The sequence below is a fragment of the Nothoprocta perdicaria genome, unplaced genomic scaffold (genome assembly GCF_003342845.1).
Source record: "Nothoprocta perdicaria isolate Ctin4 unplaced genomic scaffold, notPer1 scaffold_28, whole genome shotgun sequence".
Taxonomy (NCBI): Eukaryota; Metazoa; Chordata; class Aves; order Tinamiformes; family Tinamidae; genus Nothoprocta; species Nothoprocta perdicaria.
Genome location: NW_020455510.1, coordinates 3259364 through 3283051, shown reverse-complemented (window position 1 = coordinate 3283051; position 23688 = coordinate 3259364). Strand labels below are relative to the sequence as shown.

Below are 23688 nucleotides of genomic sequence, written 5' to 3'. Positions count from 1 at the left end.
GAAGGGACACGCAGGCTCTGCTCCGGTATGAGGGCAGCAAGTCCTAGGGAATGAAGATCACCTCCAACTTGCTGTGTGTGTTACAGGAATGGAAAACTTGCAGTTATTTTCTTCGTATTACAAGGAACTGCCGGTTCAAGCTCCTACAAAAAAGAACAGTCAGTAAGGAGAGAGRTGGGCATAAAGAAAGGATGCTCCTGTCTCTGGACCAAACCACAGCTGCAAAGTCACATCTTCCTTTTGCCTCTGCTTTGATTTCACCGTAGATAAAGATCTGTGACCAGGCAGATGTTCAAGGCCAGTAACATTATGGGGGAAAAAAAGGAGGAGATGCTATTTGTGTTTCACATCAGCATAAAGCAGGAATCTGGCAGTATCACTGTCGTGTTGCTCTTTGTGACTGTTCAAACTGTTTGAGGGGCACGTTAAACACCCACCCCCACTCCAACGTTTCCTGTTAACAACGTTATCCAAACACACACTGACCCGACACAAGCATTTCCTCAGGTCCTATTTTCATGGCAGCAAAAAGAAGATCTAACAGCACACACACATATATATATTTCTTTTTTTTTTTATGGCGAACAGAAGACGCCTGTTCCTATATCAGGTAGCACACAAGCACATATCCACACTGCAGTATCCACAGGACTTAGCAAGCAAGCCTATGAGTACTGAGGTGGTTTATTTTACAAATCAAGGGCCTCAGACTGTTGCAACTAGCAGGTTGGAAGGTATTTGAGCGAGGAAGAGAAGTTGCTAACGATCAACAGGAAAAATCATTTTATTATTCCTCTAACGCTTTCCTAATTACCCTTGAGCTTTGCCCACAGCACTTGTTTGGAGTCACAGTCCGATTTACTCACGGCTAGATTTGGGAGCAGCCCTCCTCAKTACTGGCAGCAACAGTAAGCAGCCTATTGACTTCAGCAGGAAGGGGATCTCACCCCTTCTGCGTGCACATATGTGTGTGAGAGCCTTTTCAAAAGCACTAGGCATACATTAATACTAATAACTGAGAGTGCTCTTCCTCTGCAAGCTTCTGATAGGCAGCAGGCAGAGCAGGAACCACGCTATGTATCAATTAAGTGAAAAATAAATAATAGGGAGAAAGTAGTATCTCTATCACTGTATTCACTGGCACATGCATATTTATTAGCTATCAAATATAATGTTGCTCATATTATTATTTATGCTCTTCCCAAAGCCCTAAAGTCATGTATGGCATCATGGTTTAAGCGACGCAAGTCAGATGTAGCAGGATGGCCATATCAAAGCCTGACTCAAAGCAGGCTTGCTGAGGAAGTGCTGCTTTTTGGATTGTGATTTCATCCACATACCTGATCCGGTATCGATCCGTATCTTACATGGGGCAACCAACTTTTCCAAACTAAGAGAGGAAAATCTATTGCTAGACTTCTTCCAGGCTGCAAGTTCTAATGCARCTTCCTCCTACCCTCCCATCGTTAGAGACAAACCAGGCAGAGGCAGAGGGAGCAGGGCTCATCCACGGAGGGGTAACGTCTGGGTGAGGTGAGTCAGAAAATAAAGAAAACACACGTGCAACTTGCTGGATGTGTCAGTAGCAGGGGAACTGCCTACCAGAAACATGGTTAAATATGTAAAACTCTGCCTAGGGAAAATGTTTATTTACCTAGATTGACAGCGAATGGGGTAAAAAGCACTCAAGATAAGTGGCTCTTTAGCCAACTTTAATTTGTTGATGGATGGATTGATGGGAGGATGGTCAAAGAAATGACAACATAACTCTCTGTAATGGAGATACCCTGTCTGCTGGAGTTTGCAGTACCATTTGGTCTAATTATTCCTGATCCATCTATGAGAAAACTTTGCTCCCAGTGAGACAAGTTGTCATTCTTTTTCTTCAAAGAAAGATGTGAGAAGGTAAAATCAAGAATAATTAGAGCAAAAGATGATGGCATCTTCTGCAGTTAAAAACATACACAAAATCATGCCTATTGCTTAAAGACAGTTTGCTATATTAATTGAAATATTTGAAGTTGTGCATTCTATTATGCAGTTCGTACAGAAACAGACGGCCCATTTCACAAATTAGGGCTTGTCTTTTTMCGTTGCTTCAGCAAAATGATGGTGACTGAACACTGCTATTGGGAACGCTCCTGAGCTGGAGCCTCGCAGCCTCAGCACGGATGGAAGCGTGGAAGTTAGAGAGGAAGCAAGGACATCAAGGAGAGGCACCTGCTCCCAAAGCATCCTGCTGAACCACAGAAATGYCCTCCTGTTACAGACCTCGCCAATCAACAGGGGAAACTGATGTCTTAGATTTTCTGACCGGCTGAAATCAATACAATCCAAGAGCAACAAGAGGAGCTGCTTTCCTAGCTGGAGGAGCAGCTGCCCCCACCATAATTAAGGGCAGCCACACGATCGCTCCAAGTCAACTCAGTTAATTACAACACTTGCTTTCTAGGGGTGGATTTTCTGCAGTTTCCAAAAAATCAACTGTTTTAGCTGAGACTTCCAAAATTTGAGTTTTCCCAACTCAGTATCACTCCGGCAAATTATATCTACAGTCGAGCTCACTGTGTGCAAGCTGGCACAAGGATGGACAGCTTGACTCAGGGATACGGTTAAGAGCAACTGCACGTGAAATGGATGCTTGTGTCAGCTCACGTCGTAACGGGAAGCATCACCACAAGCAACTTGAGCATGAACTCTGCGTGGGACTCGCGGAAGAACATTCACCGTCGCGTGGCGGGTGCGAACTAAATTACCCTGGCACCAAACTGCTGAGCCCAGACTGAAGCAATGGGCCTGCCTGCTTCGCTACCCGGGGGCCAGACACCCCGGGCTTTGCAGGGACGCCAGGGTGTCCCGCAGAGGCAGGATCCTGCCCACGGGCGCCTGCCCGCGCCGGCACCCTGCGCCCCGGCCCGTCGGGGCCCTGCCCCACTGCTTGGATCGGCCCCAGCGACACGACAAGCACATATGCCGCGGCTGGGAATTTTATGGGCGAGCAACTAGGCTAGGTTCTAGTTTATAGTTCTGTTCAGCAGGACTGCGTGAAGCTAATGACACAGAAAGCCATTTGGGTTAAATTGTGAAGCTGAAAGATGTGGCACCTGCTTTTATGCTTCGTGTGTGGCTAAAAATACTTCTTCTTTTCTAAAATGCAACACAAATGACACTGAAAAAGAACAGCCTACAGTGACATCGGTGACATTATGAAGGGGGGCTTCATCAGCATCCCTGAGCATGGAGAGAAAAAAAAAAAAAGGTCAGAAAGAGAAAACACGATGTCATTGCTTAAACCTTGCTGCATCCGTACGTTAAGGAATTGATGTGCTCCTGRTCTCTCCATTTAAAAATGGGATGGTGATAGGATTTAGCTGAGTGAGATGAGAATAATCCAAAGTAGAGAAGTTTCCATCTGGGGAGAAAATAAACCAGCATCTATTTAGCCTGAAAAAGAGACTCTTGAGGGGAAGAGCACGGCAGAGGGTTGTGGCGCAGGTGAAGTAAGCAATGAAGTACTCGGGCAGCCGAACGAGAGAGGTTTAAACTACACTCTGTTGGTTTCCAGCTGCAGGGAGGGTGTCTCCCAGGCCGTGTGGAAGCCGGTGGCTCACAAGGCTCTGCAGACACGTGCGCTGGTGGCGGGCGAGCGGGAGCGACGCGGCTCCGCGAGGAGCCACATTTCTACCAGTGCACGGGGACTATTGCCAGAGATCGGCAGAGGTTTTGCTTCTGCTGTTGATGTTTTGTGCGAGATGCTTAGCTGCCCTGATGGGATGTGACAGTGTAAGCAGGCAGAGAAAAATGGAAAGGTTACTACAGTAACAACATCACTGGGATAACTACTAATATTCTTGATATTTAAACTTTTTAAACTTAAGTATCTCATTATTTATCAAGCAGGAATGTTTTGACAAGAAATCCTCCTCCCCGYAAGGGGTTTTAATTTTTTATCATTTTTGTTGAGAGAAGTATATGTATGCAGAGCAAAACAGAGAGCTCCAAATATACTAGATATACTAAATATATATACACTAGAGTTCCAGAACGCTCTCTAGYGGAAAAGGAAAAATCTAAAGGCAGCAAGCTAGGCGGAGAGCTGAAGTACCCACACCTGGGGTACAGACCGAGAAGGCCCTTGAAATCCTGGGAGCCGCTTCCCGGGCCCGGTTTCCCTGCCAGGAGGGATTTGCAGCGTGGGGCACGGCTCTGGAGGCTCTCCTGCACCGTGTGTSCCCGCAGCTGGCTGAGGCCAGGGCAGGCGCCGGGGCTGCCTGCGGCTCGCGCTCCTCCCAGGCCAGGAGCYGCCGCTGCCGCAAGCTCCGCTCCTGCCGGACCGCGGCTCTGCCCAGCGCATCCCCGCGCGCACCCTGCCTGCCCACCCCAACGGGGCGTCACAACTACCCGTTCCTAAAAAAAAGAACGGCTTTCCATCCAGTTACTGAGGATCCTGTGCCAGGAGACTAACATGCCTTTCACTTCGGTTCACTTAGTTCGGCARGACTCCCCACTTCAGCTGTAACCCACTCTGCTAGCAGGGAATGTACTGTAGCCACCACAGGGTTAGGGAACTAAAAAATACACATTTGAACTGACAGCATGAAAAACGTGAATGGGGGTGAAATATAATTAGCTGAGGCAAGGACAAGGAGGAAAGTCTGCACAGCCATAATTTATGTGGGATATTGTTATAGTTATTACCATGCAATTTAACAGGAATACACCAGAGCAATTTTGGTATCTTAAAACATGCACAAGCCCTCRTATATATGAGGAAAGTCTCAGAACTCAAACCATCCAAAATAATCCAGAAAGTTATTATCATAAACAGCACAATTAACACAAGGTCCACAAGGGATGAGCCTCCGTTTCCGATAACATTAAGAGAAAATGAAAGCTTTGCTGCTTTTTTTTTTTTTGGTGTGTGGAAGCAGAAGCAGAGAACAGCCTTTGAGTACTAAAGAACAGCTATGGACACTGCTTTTGAGGGTTTCGACTTGTAAAACGAAAATGATATTTATGAAAACATCTGTGATTTGCAGGCTTCCTTATACTGTTCTTGTGAACACAGCCTTGCTTCATCAAAGGTACAAACACTTTGTGCTGGTAACACGGGCCGTGGTGCTATGATTTCAACCAGAAGAGACGTTCCTCATTTTAATTCTCACTTAAGTTGCTGAAGATTATCCACTGTCCATTACATTTCAGCAATATGCAAACCCAAGCTGCTCTAATCACGTGCCAAAATACAATAACCGCCAACTCTCAGAACCATCTGAAAAAAATCTGTCACTTCCACCCTGATCAGATGTCTATCACCATCAGAAGCGAGGACAGGAATCGCGCCTTTCAGAACAGCTTTTCATTTTCCAGCCTTGCAAATATGTGCTCAGGGTGCCTTCAACTAACAATAGGCAGCAGGCCCTGGACTCCTCACTGCTGCCTATATATATATATATACATACATATATATTTATAAGTATAAGCCAATCTCTTTCTCCCTGGCCATGTATTCAGCTGAAAAAGAATCTCCAAGAACTTCACCTTAGCAATTCCACGTTCCTTTAGAGGCTAGAGGTGAGTATGGGGCCTCATCCAGCTGGCCTCCCAAGCCTTCTTCAACAGCTTCTGCCTTCCCAGGGAATGACTCTCTGCAGCTAAAGCCAGAGCCCTATAAAACTCTTATAAATTAAGGCTTATGTGTGTTTGTTTAGATCTGTATTTTACATGCATCATATAAAGGGAGATTATTATTTTCTTCATGCTTTCTTTCCAATTTTTTTTTTTCTCATACGATGCCAGTCCATGCCTGTAAAATCTTCTTCCCTCTGTTTGCTGAACCATGCCTGGAATCCATATCAGAAGTCAAGTGTAAAAAGGAAAAAAAAGAAAAAGGAGAAAAGGTTGTGCTACCGGCAGCTCTTGMTGTCAATGCCCTTTCCTTCTCCTCCAAAAAGAGACATGCAAAAACTTAAGATTTTGCTAGGTCTCTACTGCTAGGCTTATGGTTTAGTATGTTATGTTCTCTCTTTAGCATTAGGAATTATTTCATAGCAGTTCCAGTAAAGCTTCACACTCTTTGGTGCATATTTTCTATTTTTAATTGAGGCAGCAAACGGAGCAATAGAGGAGCTATTCACAGCACTCCAGAATCAGATGYTCTGCATACGCGGCTGCAGCAGAAAGGTTTATAAACCAGGATTAGTTTGAACARGCAGGAATATTCTGACACCATTACAAGTCAATAATCAAACTGCTACCTGACAATTCACTGTTCCTGTCTTCATAAAAGAGTCTTGATCCTACTCCTCAATCGCTGTGTGATGCTCCTTAAATGAGAAGCAGGGCACGTAAGCATAATCAGATAAGAAAGATCTATAATTGCGTATTTTTATATATATTTTATATATATGTACACAAAACACAAATATGTTTTGTAGCTGCACCTGAAGTATTTAATAAACACCTASTTCTAGCTTCTGGACCAGCTCTACCTTTATTCCTGTTTCACAGATCTCCAACCCAATAGCTCTATTCCCATGCATTAACAGGAGGCACCAACCCCTTTTCTGCACATTCTRCCTTATTCCTAGCCAGGGAGCTCAGCCCAGAGGCTAACGGCAGTACTTCCCTCTCTTATTAGCCTTGCACAGAGCATATTTTCAGGCAATTGGGTTACAGGAGCCCCATGCTGTGTCCGTGGCTGAGCAGCACTAACTCCATCCCATTTGTCGAGGGAGATTTAGTGCCGTGCTGGGCCGCGCCAGCCTGCGAGGCAGCCGAGCTGCCTTTAGCAACAGCTCTTGAGACTTTGGTCAGCTCCTGGACTTTCCAAACTCTGCCTGATCCATCGCTTCTCATCCCTGTGGTCCTAATAAGCAACCCTCTCATGATGCAGGAAACAGCAACACATCAACCTGCCAGTTTAGTGTGATCTGCACCCTCACTGAAACCCTTCATGTCTCTGCCACGTCACCAGCTGCTAATCTGGGTGTTTTATAACAACGCCACTAACACTTAGCGAGCTACTAACATGTCTGGAATCCACGGACCTTCCTCATTCAAGACCATGGTGAAACCTAAAGATGTGTATATGGTGATACGAAACAGAAGGAAACAAAGAACGGTGATTTTTGCAATACTGCCTAACAAGCAGGAGCTAAGCGTTTCATTTAGACTGTTAACAGTAGTCTTCATCCAGAAATTACCCCAGGTGGTCCCCAGGCAGCTGATCGCAGCGTGTCTCCAGAAGCACTTTCTGTTTTTTTCCATAAGGAAGCAAGAGGCAGAATAGTGACATCTGCTCCTCAACCTGCAGGTCTCCTTGCCAACAGATGTGGGTGTGGAAAGTTTACATGGATTTAAGGGGAGACTGGACAAACACTTGAAAGATCTGTTAAGGGCTATTAAACACACGAGAAGTATCAGACTCAGGGAAGCTCTGGAACAAAACTAGTTGGAGTCTAGGACAGAGGTATCATATGGAAATAACATATACATAGTCTGTTCTTACGCTACCCTAGGCACTTGCCATGACCAATGCCGGACGGGCATTTGCCAAGTCTTTGGTGCTTCRGTTACCTCATAGCTCTGTACCTACAAAGCAAATACTTCATAATTTTATATAAATGATGATTCTGCTGGATATTAATCTTACGTGCTTCAAACAGCACCAGGATGGCTTCCTTTATACTTCTATGGAACACCTGAAAAAGAGGGTCCCAAATCTACAGCAATTTCTGTCTTGCAGTTCTTGCGACGTACACACTGTCATCTCGTATTTGCTTTACTTCTTATTCTATTTTTGTGTATGTTGCCTTTACTTTTCACTAATGTGAATTTACATAAGATGATTAATGCCCTCTGACTGTGTAATGACTTTGTCTGATTTGTGAAAAAATAATTACAGAAGAAAGAAACCGCCCTTGGAAAAAAACGTGAGACCAGATGGAAAGGTATGCCTTGAGCGTGGGAAGAGTTATGTGCTAGTTTGGGGGAAAAAAACGCTTGGTGATTTTGCTCTCCTCCCCTACTTGCTCAGTGATGACCTCAATGACTAAGGTCTTTTCTTAATTATCTGCTCTGATTCTTCTGTAAAAGTTTAGGAGGGAAGCTCAATAGGGAACTTTGCCCTTCTTGGTCAATACTTTCATCAGAGTTAAGCTGCTCCAAAACGTTTGACCCATTGGGGAAGTCCTTCCCCATAGCTGTAGCATTTATCACAGGGTTTGGTTCAGGTTCAGAGTACAAATCATCGGGCTGTCATCTCCACACCCAGATGGGAGTGAAATTCAGACCAGTTTCTGCCAAAATAATAACAATCATAGAGAGATGTTGACTCGTATTTGTGCTCAACCACTTCCTCCACCAAAGAAAGAGGAAATAGAGGGATGAGCTTTAAAAAGCAAAAGCAACACAATGCCACCTACCGGCCCGTACCCCTGTCACCTTGCAAGGGGGCCTCACGCGTCAGAGCGCAGCTTTAGGACTCCCTTAACCCTTTAAAATGAATGCCAGGAGAGAGATGTTCCAGTGAGGAGATGATGGCTCCTTCTCCAGTCTATACACATACAAGAACAGACCTCAAAGTCCTGTTGTCCACTCCTGTGGGAATTTGCAAGGGCAGCAGTAAGTACATGGGCCTACAAGGCTGGCAACTCTCCCTGCCCAAAGAGCTGGATACAAAGTGAGTTTAAACATTTGGAATTACCTAACATTAACTCAACACATGATGCAAACCTAGAACAGGTTTGATACTTCAGAGAAATTTTAACCATTTGAAAAGCTTTCCTCCTACAAACATCTCCCCCAAATATCTGAAAGCACTAGGAATCTCAAGCAGGTACCAGTTCCTGAAGCTTTTCCCACTTCATTTCACAGTCAAAGGCCTACAGCTTCATTTAGATAGTACCTATATGTAAGTTCATCTGGCACAGCAGGGGAGATCTTCATGGGTGTAGATCAGCAGAACTGCAGGGGTTTGTGTAACGCTGAGCTATTTACCAAAGTCAACAACAACTACTGACTGTCTTCTTATGCGGATAAACTGCTTGATGTCTGGAAATCCACCATTTCCACATATTTTTTTGCTAAGCTTCCTCTGAGAACTCAGCTTTAAAATGGGTCTGTCTGCTTTCTGACCCCAAGATTGTTAATATAGTCAAAACACTTTTTGAGAACATAGCTTTAAGTGTTATTTGGTCTGAGAATCTAATGATTACTATAGGGCACGTAACAAGCAATTTCCTTTCGTTCCAATCCCATTTCAGATCTTTGCAGCTAGAGACATGTTAGAGCTAGAATCAGTTTTATACAGGTCTGAAAATGTGTCAAGCCAAGCTTTGATGTGGCATAAAATATTTACCTCTAGCCTGGGAATTTGTGTTGCAATTGAAAGAGGATTAAAAGAAAAAGACCCAGTTGGTATGGTGTGGTATTCGTATAAAGGTTCTCCCTCTCCCTTGTTTTGCTAGTGGATCTTAATTTTGTCACAACACCTTATTGGTTTCACAAAAAAACAAAACAAAACAAAACAAAAAACATTAAGAGCTATACTTTGGGTCTAATTCCACATCCCAGCAAAGCTGGCATGAGAAGGAGCTCGATTCCTTTCAGTCTAACAAGAACTTTCTATTTCCGCACTCCAGATGATCTATAGAGCTCATTTAAAGAGAAGTGATGAGAATTTCTAATGTTGAGAAAAAAAATTCCAAGGATTATTAAGCTYGCAATTTCTCTGTCTACCTGCCCTAAGATTCACTAGCTTCTCCTGACATGAAAACAAATGCAAGACATTTTGTGTTTGCAACAACAGGAACAACACGGGATTTCAGTAGTTTTATAGCACTTGCTGGTAGAAAGAAGCAGCTGCCARGGGACAAATCTAATACTGATTAGCTGCTATATTAACACAACATTCATATTTCAACTGGCTAATTAGGTGGCTAGATGTGTAGGCATCACAAGGAGATTTCTTTTTTAACACTTAGAAAGCATGTTCTAAGAACTGCATTTACCTCTGAAAAACGAAGGGGAAGGAACAAGCACGGCCAGTGCAACGACCTTCCGCGTGCCGGGGGACGGGCCGCTCATCCACACAGGAATTCACAGCTCGGACACACGCTCTGCCCGGCTCTGTTGCCGGTCTCTGCACCACGTGCTTCCCGCCCTATCACCCACCTGGGCAACGACCAGTCCTGGCTTTCTGAGGGCGACGTCTCCTCCTTACAACGGTGCTTCAGACGCGCCTGTGACACCAGCCATCCCTTGGACTGTTATGCTATTTAGTTACATTGGATGTACTGACAAGTTTTATCAGGTCTCTGCTGGCTTGGGCAAATTTCCTAAGTATTTTTTTCTTCCTGATAGGGAAACGCTGGCTAAGAGCTTATCCCTCTTGAGGAAGGGCGGTCTGCTCATTGGCTAGGTAGAAATCCAGATGCTGTGGAGGTGTTGGGTTAAGGCCTGATGATGCAGATGCGGTGCGCAGACCTCGCACCTGGCAAACCTGCAGCCAACATTCCTGCTGGTTAGAGAAAGGGGTCGCGAGCAGAGACGTCGGCCTGAGTCTCCTGTGGAAAGGACCTGTGGGCAAAGGGCAGGGAGGCCTCCAGAGGAAGGAGGAGGTGCCAGGAGGCTCCCCTGGCTGGGCACGGCGCYGCTCTCCCCGTGGGGATCAGCAGCACACCTGCCTCCGCGCGGCCTCTCCAGATGGGAGCGCTGCCTGGAGACGGCCCACGCGGCACCGAGCAGCTTCCCGAGCCCCTGGCTGCTGTCACRGGAAGGAAGGGCACCCGAAACGCCACATCCTTTCATTTCACTATGRGGAAGCACTGCACAACAGATAAAGTAACGTTCAGCACCTCGGCGCRTGATTGAATATTGCTGCTGAAAAGGACTCAGTAAAGCAGATCCGCAACAAGAAAAACAGGAAGTTTTCCAATGCTTCTGAACAGCACTGCAGAGAATTCCCTACGCTTCCTCCTGGCTGCCACACAGCACGTACATAAGCAGTTGAGGTAGCGCCCCTGCTCCACGTACCTGGCTCTCCAAACAACTTGGCTGCTCTCCGCTGTGAATGCCCTACTTTTGCTTGGACATGAGAGGCGTCACGTGAAAAAGCCCAAGGGCCTTTGGCAGGGGCTTCGCTCACAGAAGCTCTGGAGCCCCATGACTTGTTGTGCCTGCTCCCCAGAGAGCTGCTGGCCCCAGCGAAGGCTCTCACACGCCTGCAGGCCTGGGGGGAGAGCCAGGAACCTGCTACCTCATCCCAGGAGCAAGACCAGTGCCAAGGTCTTCTCCAGGCTCCTAACAAACACTCTTGCTGATGCTCTCCCTCTCTTGGACCCAACAGTGGGATCTGAATCATATTCTGAAAAGTGGCAAGTTGAGAGCTATCATAAACATCATCTCATCTGCAACACGTGAATGGAGCTAGAATAACTGCTTAAACAGGAAATGAAGAGTTAATTCTCTTCTTTCACACCCTCTTCTGCACCGTGTTTCTTAGAAATGTTGCTTTGGATTTTCAGATCGAACACCTGCATCGCAGCAGAGCTCACCCACAGTCCTCCCTGAAGCACCTGAGCTGCCTGAACTGCAGCACATGTTTTGCAGAGGCACCAAAACCCCGCAGATTTGCCGCGTCAGTGAGGGAGCGAGCAGATTGGGGGCACGTCTTAACAGGCTCGTTTCTCTACTGTGGACCTAAGGCGAGCAAAGAGAAAGCCTGGAAGCTTGTCCTGCAGTGAGAGCCAGCGTGCGAGCCGCGTACTGACAGGGCATCTTAATACAGTTACAAAATTAAGTGAAGGGCAATGAGAGAGGGATATTCTGTCACCTAGTCACTTCTCCTTTTGTGAAGCCACACATAACACAAAGTTAATTAAAGCCTCTACTCTGAGAAAAAGGAATGTTCCATTTGGTAAATTTAGAAACAGCTGGTTAGTTTTATCCATTACTTTTGTGCTAACATCAGTTGAGCTCATTCAACTCTCTCTTTTTATGAAGCTGTCCTTCCTATGCTACCTGATAGCTACTAATTGCTGCAACTACATTTCTGAATTGCAAATTTTCTGCACTGATAAAAACTTTGATTGCCTGTCAGCTACACATAAGGAAAAGATCACCAGTGCTAAATGAGGTGTTCCACGCTTGGATAATAATGCCTAATGAATTATTCAAAAAAGAATGCTTGAATGAAGCAAACAATTTGAAGGGTTACTAGCAGCCGTAACAGTTCAACAGCCAAAAGAACAAAAGTATCATCCTGAAAATTACACTAATGATTAAAAAATGCGTATTAATTCTACATTTGGAGAAAAAAGAAATGCCAATCTGATTTTAAAGGTTAATCATTATTTTTTCACTAATGCTCTAATCTCTGGGAAAAACACCCTTTAACAATATTTTGGGATATATAATATTATGACATAATATATTTCTATCATTTTCCAGGCATTAACGCCCTCGGCAAATTTCATATTTCCCTGCAGAGGAACTGCGAGCCCTGTCTGGAAGCGCTCGCTGCCCGCAGGGTTCTCCGCAGGGATTTAAGTGACCTCTGGAGCAGGCCTGGGACTAGTTGCACRTGGGTGCAGTGCTGGGAAAGCCGGGCACAGGCTGCTGAGCCAGGCTCCGGCGCCCGGAGTCTCCCCCGGAATCCCGTCCGCACTCCGAGCCACTCGGGACTGATCCTGGTGTGACCAAACTCGGCCTCGGTTCCCACCATTCGCGCTCGGAAGGGACTGGCTGAACAGCAACACGGATGATACAAACAAGACCCACACATTCCTACTATAATAAGAGCAATAGCTATATTCAAGTCCTGCTAGAATTAATCACACTTTCCAGCCTGCATTTGATTGTATCTTTAAAAAACACGGAGAGCTAATAGGGAAAGAAGCATTTTCTCTAAATGCTGTTGGCTAAGGGGGAAAAGTAAAAGAAAAAGAAATTCTTAATACACCATGAGAATTTCATGAATGTCCAATGCTGACACACTTTCAGCTATCATAAAAAATATATTTCCAGCACCAAAAGCGATAATTTGTTATGACAGACACTCTCTGGTTGTCAAAAAGGAAAAAAAAAAAAAAAGAAGAAGAAAAATCTGAGAGCTAAATCCTAAGGAGAATCTCCTGTAAAATATAAGCACTAGGCTCAGTATAACAGCACAGCGGCAGTGATACCTTCATCTGCATTACTGTTTAAAAGCCTCCCAATTGTTACGCCTGAAACTGAGATAAATGAGACACCCCATCAGAAGCAGAAAAGTCTCACGATGATAATGCAATGCTAACTATACTCGGGAAGGATTTTTAAAAGAGCATTTCTTAAAACGAAACCCAGGCAACCCCTCAGCTACCTCTGCTGTGATTTTACAGCTATGAGGCCTTCGGTATTAGACGCCAATTAGTGATTTTATTATAAAGATGTTCAATGTCAAGATAACACTTCTTCTTGTTTCTGGCAGTGACACTGAATGGTGGATAGAAGAAATGACTTCAGGAAAGCTTAGCTGACCATCTGCTTAGGCCTGCTCACTCACTGATGATTAATCCTTTCCCTCGAGGACACTGTCTCCATGTGTTTCTCTTGCTGTCTTTTCGATGTCACAAAAAGAGGTTGATAAACACATTCAAGTCACAATTAAAAAACATTTTAACTGACCAGTTGCCACTGATGATATTATTAGACAGCTTTAGTCGCTGTTGTAACAATGCGTTTAGTGGTGTTGATGTGAAGTGGGAATGAGGTTTCTTAAATGTAGAAATAGGTAGGAAGCGCATTGAAGTGACACTTACATGTTTACCTGGRTGCTTGCAAGCAACCAGTTTGCGAGGGACACCCAGGGCTGCGAGGGAGAGGGTTGTTTTTTACACTAGAGAAGCAAAACCTCTGGAAACGCCATGTGACAGCCAGCGAGGCAGCTGCTCCGTTCCCTTGCTGGGGGTTGGCAGAGGAGGAGCAGAGGAGGTGCTGGAAGACCTCACAGAGATTTTCTGTGATGGCTTGTTCCAGCTCCACAGGCAGCCCAGCAACACACACAAGYGCTCAGTCAAACCTGTGTGCAGTGATCTGAACTTGAGCACCACCACACAGCCCAGCTCCGAGTCTCCATTTCCAGGCATGCACCTCCACTACAGGTGAGGGGATGTAGAACGTCCCATGACTTGGTGGCACTTCTGTATCGCTGAAGGCTTAAACATTAACACACAGTTTGGCTTCAGGTACACACATACAGCAGCCTGCAGCTAGGGCAGCACRCTGGAACTACCTGGCAAAGTTATTGAAGTTATCAATATTTATYAATAACACCATCTTCAACATCAAAATGTAAAAGCCTCTCCTGTTGAAATAGAAATTACTGTCATTTTAGTTTAAATGTGCTCCACGGTGTTCTCTACATAAAAAGCAGGCTTTCAGTCCTAAAGATATTAGAAATTAATGTATGAAAGATGTGACAAAATAGCAAGTCAATAAGTTATTAGGGAGTTATTAAGGAGAGAACAAGTTGAAGGCAGATTTGATTTTTGATTTCACTCACAAAATACAGAATGGGATTCTCAAAAGTCCTGCTGAGAGTCAGAAAGCCAAGGTCCATGGACTTTTAATCAATTAGATACTTTTGAAATTCATGCACATAATGAGCAAGTAATTTTACAGTCTAGTTCAACTGGCACTGGAGATAGAGGGGATGTTCCCCTGCTTTATGAAAGACGGACCCATCCTTCACTAGAAGACTTCCTGCAGGCACTGGAGAAGGAAGCATTTTTKGGCACAAGAGTGAAGAGATGGATGAACAAAGCGCAGACCAACAGAGCCTCTAACTCCCATCACTGGCTGATGGATCTGAGTACAGGGAGGTTAAAAGCAACATGAGGCAAATTAAAAGGAAARGCCAAGAGCCTGAAGACAAGGAGGAAAACCAAAAACCTGGTGTGGCCTTGAAGAGATTCAGAGGAGGAATATAACAGAGGAGAGGGGATGGCTCTCATGGGCCTTCAAAATAATTTTCACAGCCTTTTTTTCATGTGAAGGGGACAGGAACAGATACTGGAAATTTACTTTCTCAGTAACCAACATTATAGATAATAATGGGATTTTTTAAGTGTATCCCAGTGAGAAAAACTTGGCTGTTATACGATTTGTTTAAAAATCGTCAGGATATGCACACCATTTGCCAGTGTCATCACAGATGTTTTATAAAAGGAGAAAGAGAATAAGTCTTGTAGAGGCTCTCCGGGGATGGCTGCTGACATGGAAAGCCATTTGCCCCAATGAAATTTTTGGTTTTAATATGAGATGAAGCATCTAAGTCCTTTAAGGGTGCTTCTGGTTAGCCCTCAAGCCTCCTGGAGGCAAGAGAAGCTTCCATGATCAATAGTATCAAATGGCATAAAGCAGTATAGAGCAATATATACAAATGGTCTCTTTTTCTCAAAAGCGGGTATCACCTGCTAGATAAGTGGGTTGTTTCCACATCACAGCCCACTACCAGACAAACAGACCAATCCATTGCAGCAGCAGTGGGTAGAAAGGCTGACTCCTGGTTTATCAGCAATATTAGAAAACGGAGATTAAAAAGTAGATGCATAGTTTATGCAATTTTAAAATATACTATACTTCATTACATTAAAATATTTTTTCCAGTGATTAACTACCTGCTCTCTATTTTATTGTTTTATCACCACAACTTACTTTAAAAATCTCCTTTATTCTAAGAATTTTGACAGAGCAGTAGACAGAACTCTTAACAATAAAAGGCTATATATATATATATATTATCAGATCAATGAAAAAAAGCAACTAAAATTAAGAAAATTCTTGACTTAAAACTTTCGGATGTCAAATTATTCTCACAGAGACTATTCAAAAATTGAGCTCCCCAGAGACCTAGACATGAAAAACCATAGGATTTTGTTTTAAAACTGTTAAGTCCATGCAAGTCCAATCTAAAATTAAATCATAAGCCCAATTGCACTGACAATTGCTAGAGCAGGATCGGATCTAGCCTATACTGTTGAACCAGAAACCCATTATTAGCGAGGTATATTTTAAGAGCTGAATTAAATGTGGATTAGTGTACAACTGCATTCTACTGCTCTAAAATCCAGGGGAAAGGAAAATATGCCCCAGAGGTAAGCCCTGTATTTTCTCTTTGTGTGTATATTTGGACTGTGAGATGWTTCTAAACCACAAAAAGATGACTTTGCAAATACAGTTTGTAACAGGATCTTGAAAAAGAGGCAATTCCTTCTCCTTGTGAAGCAGGACTCAAGAGTGAGTGGACTCAAGAGGACTCACCATTTAAAAGACTACGGASAGATTTTCATAGAGACATTTCGAAATGCTGCCACACAAAATACATTCAGAGAGATTAAATGGCTTTGAGTAGTCAAAGGAGAAACCCCAGAGCTCTGCCACCAGCGGCACTGGCAGCTGCCACGGCAGGCGGCTGAAGCAGCCAAGGAAGAGGCTGCACGGCCGAGGTGGGTCTGCACCCTCGCGCTGCAGGCACCACTGGCTGTGATAAGGTGATGGATGCGATGGGTGGCACAGCTCAGCTGGTTTTTATCCTAATCCATTCCCAAGGTATGGAAAGCAGATCGCAAATACTCTAGCAAGCTTTTGCTTTGAACTAGAAAAAAAATTCAAAGAATGGTCTAAAGCGATACACTGTGAAAGAAAGAAAAACAAACACCTGAATCACTCTTCTTTGTTCAGCCTTTCAAATATTTCTTTGCTTGTGCACATCCCCTAGGAGAGCTACGGTCCAGGAAAGGCTGYTGTGTTTAAGTGTTCTAGATCTCATTCAGTTCCAGGGATTTTAGGTTTGTCATCTCTGTATCCAGAACAATGTACATTATTCCACATTTCTCAGTAATAAATTTAATTTGCCATGTGTCAGCTCAATTACTGAGCGGATCTAAGGCACAATGAATATTTCTTGCCATTCATTCTGTGCTCAGTATGCATCATAATTTAGTACCATCAGCAAATACAGTGAGTTTACAGCAGATCCTTCTAACTAGGTAATTTATTTAAAATCAAACAGCATGAGCCCAGGTATTAACCACACTTAACTCTTTCTTTCCTGGGGACAAAGATCTCTCAGTACAGAGAAGTCGTTTTCTTTCATCTATTTCTCTATCATGTCCTTCCCAGTCTCTGTTAGCTTCACTTTCAGAAACTGCCTGTCATGTAGATCCTTATCAGAGATTTTCTGAAAACCTAGATAAAATATGTCATATGCATGCCAATTATCTACTTTATAATTCCTAAGCTCATTAAAGAGGTCAATTAGTCATTATTGCCTTTTTAAACCCATTCTGGCAGCCTYGGGTTAGGCTTTGGCTCCTTAATGCAGGCAATACTTGAACTGAGCAAGTGCTCCCAGGAGCCAAGTGCTTCCACAGCCAGAGCAGAGTACCAGCACTTTGCAGAGGGGAAAAGAAAAAAGGGAAAAGAAAAGGAAGGCAACTGCCCACTGTTCCACACACATATTAAATATTGATGCAGGCTGAGAAAATAGAGCTGGAAATGTAAGGAAAACACATCTGAGAAAAGAAAAAAAATCACAGAGAAGGGGAGGGATTGGGGGGAGTGCGCACCGCAGAGCACTTTTGTAAGCAGAAGCTGAAGTTAGCAGGGGGGTTATCTATTTGTAAGCAGAACAAATACAATTAGATTGTCCCCCTGCTAATTTTGGCTTCTGATTGCACAAGTGCTCTGCAGTGCACACCCCTTCRTTACCGTTTCTCCTGCTCTGCACTTTGCGGCAGAGCTCTGGTGCGGTGCTCCACTTTGAGCCCTGACTGCAGGTTCCTGTCTGGAATAATCCCCAGATGTTTGCTGTGAAAGCAAACAGGCACAGGTGTGGGTGGCTCCTTCCGTACCTTCCCCACGGCACTGCTCCGGGGGGGCTCAAGCTGGAAGGACAATGCCACCAACAAGTCTCAGGGCTGACTCCTCCTCTGCTGGCCCAATCTCCTTCGCTGGGGCCTCCGCAGTCAGTCGCACACATTAGTCCCAAGATAGAGAAACAGCTCAGTGGAGAGGACAGGGAAGAAGAGAAAAGTGTGTCCAACTCTACCCGAAGCTCCACGCGGGACTCCTCTGGAAGGCTTCCCCTGGGCCCTCTCTCCATCACCAACCACCGCCAGCTYGGCTCCTTGAGCTGATCCTGGCCACTCTTGTGGCGACAACGGGAGGGGAGAAACAGGAGTATGAGAATGAAGGGAAACTGTCCCTTCCCTGTCCAGCTCTCACCAYCTCTGCTCAAAAAGTGAGCAGTCATGGATGGCAGTGAGAAAGAAAATCTCCGAGTAGCATGCACTCCAGGCAGGGAAAGCAGCAATGGAGGGAAAGCAACTCTTAATATATGCTTCTCAACTAACTGTATCCTTTTTATTTATTTTTAACTTTTATTAATTTAGAAGTTTCTAGTTTATTCTTCGTAACCTATACCTCACAATTTACTGAATTAGGTTTCTGCTTTCCTCCCCCATTGTTTCTTCTGAGTTTGGTTTGCCAGTGTTATATATGATCACATTTCCTTCTATTTGCAAGTCGGCTCTATCAATATTTCACAGTTGCCATCAGGCTGTCCACTATCTTATTACTGTGTGATAAGTGGTATCTGCTGTAACTGTACATGAATTCATTTTTCTCTGTTCCTTACATATCCCTTCAAAGTTGGCTCATCTGAAATAACAAATTGTTGTCTTGAGCCTGGCAATTATTAGTTTGGGTCTATTACTTTTGATCTCTAAGTTAATTTAATGTGTAAGCTTATTATAGTCCTTCATATCCAGGATTCTATTAAGTCACATTTGTTTTACTTTCTTAGCTATTCGTTGTGACCTAGTTGGGACATGTATATATCATAATGAAGCAATACTCTCATAAACAAATTACAGCATCATTTCCTTGCAGCCACATTTTAAGGACTTCCCAATTAATGAAGACAACTTCTAAGCTGGGTTGCATCACACTTGCTATACTACTTCTGATAATATCCTTTGTGTTTACTACAATTCAGTCTAGCTGTGTARTAGAAAGGCTTTATTCTACAGAATAAGCAAAATCGTGTACCATAACAGACTAACTAAATTAATACCACAATACCTGTGATGTATTGAGTTGGTTATTTTTATATTCTTCTGATACTTATGGCCTTAATCCTGCTGTTTCATCCATGCAAGTGGAACTTTATATCCAGGATGGATCCCATGGAAGGCCAGAGGAGCTTTTCTAAGATGTAAGGATATATTCTTTTGCAGCCAGATACACAAACAGCAGAGTTAAGCCAAACAACAAATCAAATGCTTTTGCATTACTTCCCAGCAATTAAATAATTATTAATCTTGTTCCCAAATGACTTAAAATGCATAGGATGTACTTATTTGTGCTAAAATCTTTATGACCTAAAGCTTAGAAAGCTGATGTAGCTGAGATTAAAAGCTTGAAGCAGTCTACAGCAACGCGATACAAAGAAAAGCTTCATCCTCAAGAGTGGGTGTTAGATGAACAGCCAAGTACGGCAGCAATTTGCATGGTAGCATCAGGAAGAGGTAAGCAAATAAACAAACAGGAAAAAGCAAATTACACTCAGTTTTACAACTGAGAAGACAGAACAGCAGCATGAAGGTGAAATTAACTGTGCCCTTCCTAGCAAGCAGATTTTGTGTCCCACTCCTCTTAATTTATACCTGCAGGATGACTATGCCGTGTTTCTAAATATTCCAATATCTAGTCCTTTAGATTTCCAGCAGAGTTCAGACTCTCATCTCTGAAATACAGAAACCACTAAATGCTCTGCTGCAAAACCGCAGCCTGGGAAGCTAAACCCAAGCCCTGTTTCACTAACTAAAGCCCTCGTATGCGCAGCCCTTGCCAGGACCATAAGCATTAAGGAAAGTGCTATGTACATCAAATGCGGGCTCACCTGCCAGGCAGCATATGCTTTGCTACTGTCAAACCCAAGGGCTTTGTAAAGAATTGAGACAGATGCTCATCTAACCTTCTGTACCTTTCTGAGAGATCAAGTCCCAGCATCCGCATCTTTGGACTGCTTTATCGTGAAACAAAGTAACCTCTTTAACACCAGTTTGCCAGCAATCGGAGCCTTACTGGTAGAGGTTTTCCTCCATGCCAGCCAGCCGTGGCTATCCTAAGTTCTTCCTAAAAGGACACGCTGGAATCGCCTCCATGCCCACCAACCTGCAGACATTGGAGGTGCAGTGAATTGTACACTTTCACAACTGATTTACATGTTCCAGGTTTTAATACCCTCTCAATTCTTAAACGTATTAAGGAGGACATTCTTTAGYTACCTTTGACAGAGATTATTCTCGACATGGCCTATTTTTCATAGGAGTCATTTATTGTACTTGGTAATTAGCTATATGGCCTTTTACACTGATTTTTCTTTCTGAATGTGCTTTAGTCCTGCTCCCTAAATGCTGGATATGGTGCACAGTGACACTGCTTTTGTTTATTCTGCAATCTGGCATATTTGATAATTCATTCATTTCTTCACATGACATAAATTGGCAATGAATAAACTAAGGTTGGAAATAAAATTGTTTTGGCTGTCACAGGATAGATAAAAGCCCTGGAATGGCTGCCCAGTAACAGCAGAACCCAGGGCCAAAAATCCAACTGCTTCTTTTTTTTGGTTGGAGTTTAATCAGTTTCTGAGAAGGGCTGCAGAACTTAACAGAGACTATGATAATGAGGAACCCATAAAACAGAAGGCCTTTCTTCCAGGCATATGCGAGATGTGTGTACACAAACACACGAGGTGATGCTATGATTTTTTGTGACTATGATTTTGTGCACACATAAGGAGATTCTTTTTTGGCTCGTAGGGTTTCCTTTCTGTCTTGGGCAGGCAGGCATTGAACAAGTAGGGTCTCTGTATGGAAGCTGAATGTTTTAGAAGTTACAGGCACATCCAGACAACTCCAGATAGAGCATGTACTTGTAGTTTCTGCAACTGCCTATTCAAGCAATCCATTGGATCCTGCATAGATGCTATTGTATTTATGCTACGTGTGGTCATGTGCATAGAGCTGCTACCTTGCTGGTTTGATAACCAGCCTATCTTTCTTTAGGTTTCCATATTTGTCTAGAGATGGATTCCAGGAGTTTGGCAGATGCAGTGCACAAAAAAATGACAGCAGGGCAGGAAAAGCACACAGGAACAAAGGTCTCCCCTGTATCTGATTATCCAAGTCCTTGCACAGGATGACCTTCAAGCTCCCAGCAATAAGAGGCAAAACCTTCCCTTCCCAACCCAAAAGAGGTGTACATGGAGCTGTACTTGTGCAGCGTGCGGGCACACACTGCAGCTTGCCAGATGAAGGCACATATGAACTGCACCGTATCCCTGTGGATCAGACAGCGAYGCTGGTGCAGAAATGCAGTGAGACAGCTTGATGCCCAAGGCCCCTAGTGAACCACCACACACACTGTGCTATCTTAGCCATGCCTCTGCTTCCCTCTCCCGCCTTCCTCCTACCTCTCGGGCTCCTTCTAGCCCAGCTTGCAGCCAGGGACCATGGCTTTCTTGGACAGGAGCAGGTGGCAGAATTCAGTGCGTGCTCCCTTTTGGCACCTTCTTCACTTTCACAGCATCTCTGGCTGGGAACAACAGCAATACAAAAAAGCATCCTTCAAAATACAAGCCGGTTTAGCAGAAGAGTCAAACACCACCCACACCTACAACATATAAGACATCTAAAAGTCCTGTGCTGGGATTTCCTCACGTAGCTCAAGAGGAACAGAACTGACTCCAAGCCACCTTCCAAAAATGCAGGCGGGGCTTCAGGCAGGGGCAGGTCCAGCATGCCCRGCTTACACAGGGACACAGGCTGGTCCCTGCGCCTCACACCCACTAAAGTCCCCAAAAGGGAAGGGAAAAGCTTTTCCTGCCTTTCTCTTGCCACTATGACAACTCGATGCTCTAATTTTATATGCAGTTAAATGCAACAGGAAAACTAATGACAACAGATCCCATCACTGTGAGTTTGGAAGCACTCCCACAAGGCTCGCTGTAAATATCAGTGTGAAGGTGAAAGGCAAACACAAGCTGTAAAAGGCAGCACAAAAACATAGAGCATAAGCCTTTAAATAAATGAACAGCCTGCTCTCCCAAAGCAAGCTCTCCATCGGAGCAGAGGGCTGGCTCAGTTTACACATCCCATGCGCCAGCCCCTTGCTCAAGCCATCGCCGTCGGCTACTTTTCCACCGGTGTTGCRGTGACAGAGAACACAGGTTTCCAGGTGTGTGGGATGGGGTGCAGCAGAAATTACCTGCCATTATTGGAATGCATGGAGAACCAGGAGGRAAGGCTGGGTTAACATCTTTAATAAATCTCAGAGTGAATGTTTCTGCACCAAATGGRTACCTGCAAAGGTGTTTTTGCTTCATGTAGTAATAGATTTGGAAGTTGTTTCCATTTTTTCCCCCCGAAGTCTGCTGCACGTACTAATCCCAACTAGACATGCTTTGCCTTCTACGGGAATTTAGGAGTATGGAAATAGGAACTTACCCTACTCAAACCTCCGAGGTCTCTGAATGGAGACAAGGCTTTCAGGTCAGAACTGTCAGTCAGAGCAGGCAAAAGACTTTTACTGCTGAGATCTAATCTGGGAGACAGGCCGTGGCTGAGCCTTTCTGTAGCCTGATTATTTTCTAGTTGCTTCTTGGCATGTCAAAAGCAAGAACAAGTTGGCATCACCCGAAGACAAACAAAACAGTTGGGACTATCCTGGGGTGGGTCATACCAGCATCATAAAGTGTCSCAGGGCTTTTCAAGCTCAACCCTGAGTGTCCTCAGTCAGGGCAGGGGATTGGAGTTGGCCAACATCACTTGGTGCAGAAAGTTAGTTCTAGTTCTGTGCCATAAAAACACARCCGGGGCCATTCCTCCTCAGTCACCAGTAGTCAAGAAATACTAAGTCTGGACTGTCATTCCGGACTGAAGATGGACTTGAACTAATGTGAGCCTAGTGGCAAAAAGATACGTATCCCCCCTCATCTTAGGCCAACCTGCAACATGAGATCCGAAAGAAAATGAATGTAATTTAATACCAAGTCAAAATAAAGTTACTTGCAACATCTCAGTTGTTTAAACATGATTATTTTAAATATATAATGTTGAAAATGTGAAGAAAATGCAGAAGCTGAATTGGAAAGCATTATTACAGCATGATGACTCCAGTAACATAATGCCTTTGCATGACGGACTACTAATACCTTATATAATCTGAGGCACAATGAAAATGTCTGAACGTATCTTCTCGTGTACCGGATGAAATATCGAGCACTAAGCATCCAACCCAGACGCTATTCCTTCAGCACCCAGCCCACCTGCAAAAGCTTTTGAAAGAAAAATATGCAGAAGCATAAGAGGGCAGAGCAAGACAGAATGATAAAGATGTGAAAAATGTCTGTTCAATTATGCTACAGATTTTATCTCTCTATTTCATATCGGCACTCTCCAAGTCAAATAACTGGCAGGTACTGTGTTCTGCAGATGGATTGACACAGAGAAAAAGAATTGGCCATGTCTCCTGGCATTAATCTCCCTCCACAACAGCCTGTGATTGAGTCAGAGCTATTATTCTCACTTTCAGGTCGGACTCACTACCAAAAAGGATGCTATTCCTCTTACATCC

The 23688-nt window shown here is 44.1% G+C and overlaps 1 long non-coding RNA gene across 1 annotated transcript; it reads right to left on the bottom strand.

Annotated features, from left to right (window-relative positions):
* On the bottom strand, positions 1-23027 carry LOC112948882. Its single transcript, XR_003249717.1, has 3 exons — positions 22560-23027; positions 21527-21648; positions 1-143 (listed from the first exon to the last, which is right to left on the bottom strand). It is a non-coding gene; the product is annotated as an uncharacterized LOC112948882 (long non-coding RNA).
* Between the last annotated feature and the right edge of the window lie 661 nt (positions 23028-23688).